Here is a 5795-nt window from a genome sequence, read left to right on the forward strand (position 1 = left end):
TTGCTTATTAGCAAAAACCTCAGAAAGGTGGCTGTGGCATCGAAGACTCGGTCATGCAGGCATGAGGAATTTGCACACGCTCGCGAAGAAGAAGCATGTCATCGGCATCGAATCAGTCAAATTCCTCAAGGATCACCTCTATGGTGCATGTGAATCTAGGAAAATGACCAGATCCAAGCATCCCTCGAAGACTATCATGACTACTACTCGTCCATTTGAATTGCTTCACATGGATCTATTTGGACCTACTCAGTATGCCACACTAACAAATGCAACATCTTTATATGGATTCGTCATATTTGATGATTATTCCAGATATACATGGGTGCATATCATCTTATATAAAACTGAAGTGCAGGAAATCTTCAAACGATTTTATTCAAGGTCCTCGACGAACTTCGACATCAAGATCAAAAATATCAGGAGTGATAATGGAACAGAGTTCAAAAACACTGGTCTTGATAATTATCTTGATGAACTTGGTGTTACTCACGAATTATCTGCTCCTTATACTCCTCAACAGAATGGTGTCGTTGAAAGGAAGAACATGACTCTGGTACAGATGGCAAGAACCATGCTTGAACAATATCAGACTCCTCGTCGCTTTTGGCCTGAAGCAATCAACACTGCGTGCCATATCATCAACAGGGTATATCTTCACAAATTCGTCAAGAAAACCTCATATGAACTCCTCACTGACAAGAAACCCAATGTAAGTTATTTCAAAGTCTTCGGTGCAAAATGTTGGATTAGAGATCCTCACCATAGCTCAAAGTTCGCACCTAAGGCACATGAGGGTTTTATGTTCGGTTATAGAAAGGACTCACACACCTACAGAGTCTTCAACAACTATCACCACAAAGTTGTTGAGACTGTAGATGTGCGGTTCGATGAAACTAATGGCTCGCGAAGAGAGCAATTGCCTTCTGATCCAGATAAGCTGTCTCCTAAGGAAGCAATAAAGCTCAAAGCTACTGAAGACATTGTTCCCACTGAGGAAATTGATGAAGAAATCATTCCCATCACTGCTGAAAATCAAGAAGATGCTCCCGAGGAAATTGCTCCAGAACCAATTCCTCAGCCCAAACGAAATCCTCAACCAGCTCATCCGAGGATTGCAAATAAAGTGGAACTTGACAAAATCCTCAATGACATCAACGCGTCAGGTCCACTCACTCGCACAAAAGCTTCACACTTAGTTAACTTTTGTGGGCATTTCTCCTTTGTATCTATCACAGAACCTTCAAAAGTTGCTGAGGCTTTCCTGGAACCGGAGTGGATCCAAGCTATGCAAGACGAACTTCTTCAATTCAAGCTGAATGACGTATGGGAGCTCGTCAAACGACCAGATCCTCGCAAGCACAATATCATCGGAACCAAGTGGATTTTCCGAAACAAGCAAGATGAGGATGGTCAAGTGGTGAGGAATAAAGCACGACTTGTAGCCCAAGGCTACACACAGGTTGAAGGAATAGATTTCGATGAAACTTTTGCACCTGTTGCTAGTCTTGAAGCTATTCGACTACTACTTGCTTATGCTAATCATCATAACATCATCTTATATCAAATGGATGTGAAAAGTGCATTCCTCAATGGTAGGCCTGAGGAAGAAGTATATGTTGCTTAGCCCCCAGGTTTTGAGGATCCAAAGAATCCAGACAAAGTCTTCAGACTCAAAAAGGCGCTCTATGGTCTCAAGCAAGCCCCTCGGGCATGTTATGATACATTGAAGGAATTCCTCATGAAGAAAGGCTTCAAACCTGGTTCACTCGATCCAACTCTTTTCACTAAATCTTATGATAATGAGCTATTTGTATGCCAGATATATGTCGATGATATTATATTTGGTTGTACTGACAAATGATACAGTGATGAATTTGCTTACATGATGAGTGAAGAATATCATATGTCTATGATGGGGGAGCTAAAATTCTTCTTAGGTCTTCAAATTCGTCAATAACGCAATGGAATCTTCATATCACAGGAGAAATACCTCAAGGATGTTCTGAGAAAATTCGACATGCATGAATGCAAAGGTGCCAAAACACCAATGCCTACCAACGGCCACCTCTGCACTGACGAAAATGGTAAAGAATTCGATCAGTCGCTCTATGATTGGCTATTTATTGTATTTATGTGCATCTAGGCCAGATATAATGCTTAGTGTTTGCATGTGTGCACGTTTTCAAGCAAAACCGAAGGAATCACATCATAAGGCTGTGAAGCATATTCTTCGATACTTAGCTCACACACCAACACTAGGATTATGGTCCCCCAAGGGCTCAAATCTTCATCTTGTGGGATATTCTAATTCTGACTATGCTGGTGACCGTGTGGATCGCAAGTCAACATCTGGCACATGTCATTCCTCGGAAGATCACTAGTCTGCTAGTCCTCAAAGAAGCAGAACTGCGTATCACTCTCCACTGCCGAAGCTGAGTACATTGCTGCTGGTTCATGCTGTGCCCAATTGCTATGATGAAGCAAACCCTCAAGGACTACGGCATCAACATGAAGAATGTGCCTCTCTACTACGACAATGAGAGTGCAATCAAGATTGCATACAACCCAGTACAGCACTCGAAGACCAAGCACATCCAGATTCGTCATCATTTTCTTCGGGACCATGTCCTCAAGGGCAATATCCTCATCGACCATGTGAAGACTGATGATTAACTGGCAAATATCTTCACTAAGCCCTTGGATGAGAAAAGGTTTTGCAAGTTAAAGTGTGAGCTAAATATCTTAGAATCTTCAAATGTTTTGTAAAAACATGCGCACATCCTAACACTTATGCAAAATTGATGACTTAGATGTGCAACAGACGATGAATCGATTTTCTTCAACCAATGAAGAATATCACTCTTAGTGTGAAGAAATCAACGAAGAAATTGATTCTCAGGGCCCTACGACAATTGTACGCGGCGTCTGTAATCAACATTCTTATATGGTGGGTCACGCCACCGCCCAACGTGAAATTCCTCAAGTTGAATTTCTTCAAAGGTTTATTTCTTCAAAATTTGATTTTCTTCAAAACAGTTGCTCTTCAACGTCGTTTTTCTTCAAAACAGAAATTCATCATCATGACACTTTATCACAAAATCCTCAAGTCATTCAAATCTTCAAAAACACTTGATGATTTTCGTTTACCTAGATAGACTGTGATTTCAAGTCCTCACAGCATTCACTTATAGCTATTTCTTCAATCTGATATTTCATCTAAGTGAATGTGATCGGACCCTACTTTCCCTCTATGCTATTCTCACCCAGTCTATTCAATTCTTCATATGCGTTCTACTTGAAACTTTGTTCGAAATCCTCACTGCGTCCTTGTCAGCTGATGATTTCGTAACAAAATCCTCAAATCTTCAAAAATGTTTTTTAATACACAGTAACTGAACCCCACTTTCCTCGTTCGGATAACCACGATCTCCACGATCTCCACTGCTTCTCTCGTGAGCTACACGTGTCCTGCGGAGACGTAGAGACAGGGGCTATTTGGTCCGATTTCCTCGCGCCACCAATTACCGCCTGGATATAAATATGTCCCCATCTCCCTTGGTAAAATCTTCTTCGTTCCATCGCCCTCCTGCTACAGCAAAGCTCCAAGCCCTAGCGCCACCGTGTGACAGCCCGAGACCGACGCCCCAGAAGATTCTCCCTTCTTTTCCGTTTCCGTCGTGTGATTAGTTTTATTTGTTGCATCGTCATTTAGTTTGCATCGTCGCGTCATGCATGGCATCTTGCATCGTCTGTGACATGTGGTGTTTTGAGTGTTGTGCTTCGAGTGATCACCGAGTCGTAGAGCGATAGTAGTTCCCCCTCTCTCCCCTCTTATTTCCTTTTTGTGGTTTGGCTAAAGACTTTAGTTTTAACCCCTATTTTAAAAATAAAGATTCGTCTTCTTTTAAAACCCTTTTATTAAATGTGGGGCAACGCTTGGGTTTTTATTTTATCTCTCCTTGTGTTTTATTTTAAAACCGTCTCATTTTCTTTTTCTCTTTTAAAGAGCTTTATTTTATTCTTTAATTAAAAGGGGTTTGATTTTTATTCTTTTGTAAGAAAAAGGGGTTATTTATTTCTTCAAAGGTTTTAGTTTTAATTCATTTAAAAAAATGCCAATCTATTCTTAAAGTTGGGTATATTTCTTTAAAAGGAGTAAACGGACATTTTCTTCATTTTGTTAAAAAGCTTTTTTTTATTTATGTTAGTTTTTCTGATTTTGTTAGAAAGCAAAAAAAAACAAAGAGGAGCCCAGCCCAGCTCCCCCCTACCCTAGCGCAGCCCCAGCGTTCCTCGTCCCCCCCCCCCCCCCCGTGCGCTGTCAGGCTCCCTTCCTCTCGATCCCCTCTGTTTCTCCTCGCCTCCCCGCGCCTCCAGTAGTTGCTCCCGCCGCGCGTCGCCCCCCGTTTCCCCCGCGAGCCATGGCCTCTCCTCGCCGTGCCCTCGTGCGAGCCCTCGCCAGTGCGAGCCCCTCGACCTGAGCGCGACGTCGGCCGCCTCCTCTGCCTCGCCGTGCCACCCAGCCCCGCGGGTTCCTGGCCTTGGCCTCGCCCCCTGCGCGCGCCGGCTTGCCGAGCCGCCAATGTCACCGTGGTGCTCCGCCTTGGCCGCCGTCCCCCTGCCAGATGTGCTACTGCTGTTGGCATGCTGCGTTGCCTGCTTGCGCCGCTGCCGTGCGATTGCTGCTGAAGCTGTTGAGGTTGCTGTTGTGCTTTGCTATTGCTGTTGGTCTGCTTGCCCTGCCGACGCTCTTGCCGTTGCTGCTGCTGAGCTTATGTTGTTGCTCTTGCTGCCGTGGTTGTACCTGCTGGTGCTGTCTGTAGTATGCCAGCTGCCATTGCTAGATGCTGCTAGCTGCTGTAGCTGCTGCTGCCGCTTGCCGTTGCCGCGTGCATCATCCCCACCACCGTGAGTCATCGACAAATTCGCCGAGCACCACGACGTCCTCGACGACCCCGAAAACGAGTTCGACTTCCTCGACATCGTCGAAGACCCGTGTTCGACTACCGACGCCGAAGACCCGAGAACCACGACGCTGAGCGAACGACTACCGTCGATGAGACAGAGTACCTCGACTTCCACGACGTCTGCTCCGAACCGAAACACTCCGATATGCATGCTTCGAAGGTATACCGATGAGACGTTGTCGTTAACCGAACGAATGTGATGTATGAGTTGAATGTATGTTTGCACCGTATGTTGGGCATTGCAAGTTGTCCCTCTTATGTTGTGCCCCGACACATGGGAACCCGGTAACCGGGATCACCCCATCTTTATTTACCGTTCCCGCACACGCTCCCTATTCGTTGGCACGATATCTCGACGATTTATCGGGATAGGAACATTGTCGTGGAATCGTTACCGTCTTGCCGCCATGGTTCCCTCTCGCTCGCCGTGGCGACACCTCTTTCTTCCCCTTCTTGCCCGTGTTTGAACTTGCAAGCATGTCGCATTCATGGCATATTATCGTGTGTTGCATGTCTCTTGTGTCGTAGCTCCGTTCTAAGTCCCGCGTGCTATCGACTAGTATGACACGTAGAATCATCGCTTCACCCCGTGCCATGTTAACAACAATTTAATATTGCCGTGTAAATTAGCGGGAGTGAATTAAATAATTAAACGTGGAGTTGCGTCGATATGCAACCTGTTGCATATCGAGCTTCATCTAATGTGTAGTGTTTGTGTGAGGTGTTTTGCCATGCCATCCCTTGCATGCTGACCTGATCATGCATCATAGTAGGTTGTGCATCATGTTGTGCATCGTGTGGTGAATATTTGTGTTGATGTTTGTT

Source organism: Hordeum vulgare, chromosome 2H, assembly GCF_904849725.1.
Source record: "Hordeum vulgare subsp. vulgare chromosome 2H, MorexV3_pseudomolecules_assembly, whole genome shotgun sequence".
Taxonomy (NCBI): domain Eukaryota; kingdom Viridiplantae; phylum Streptophyta; class Magnoliopsida; order Poales; family Poaceae; genus Hordeum; species Hordeum vulgare.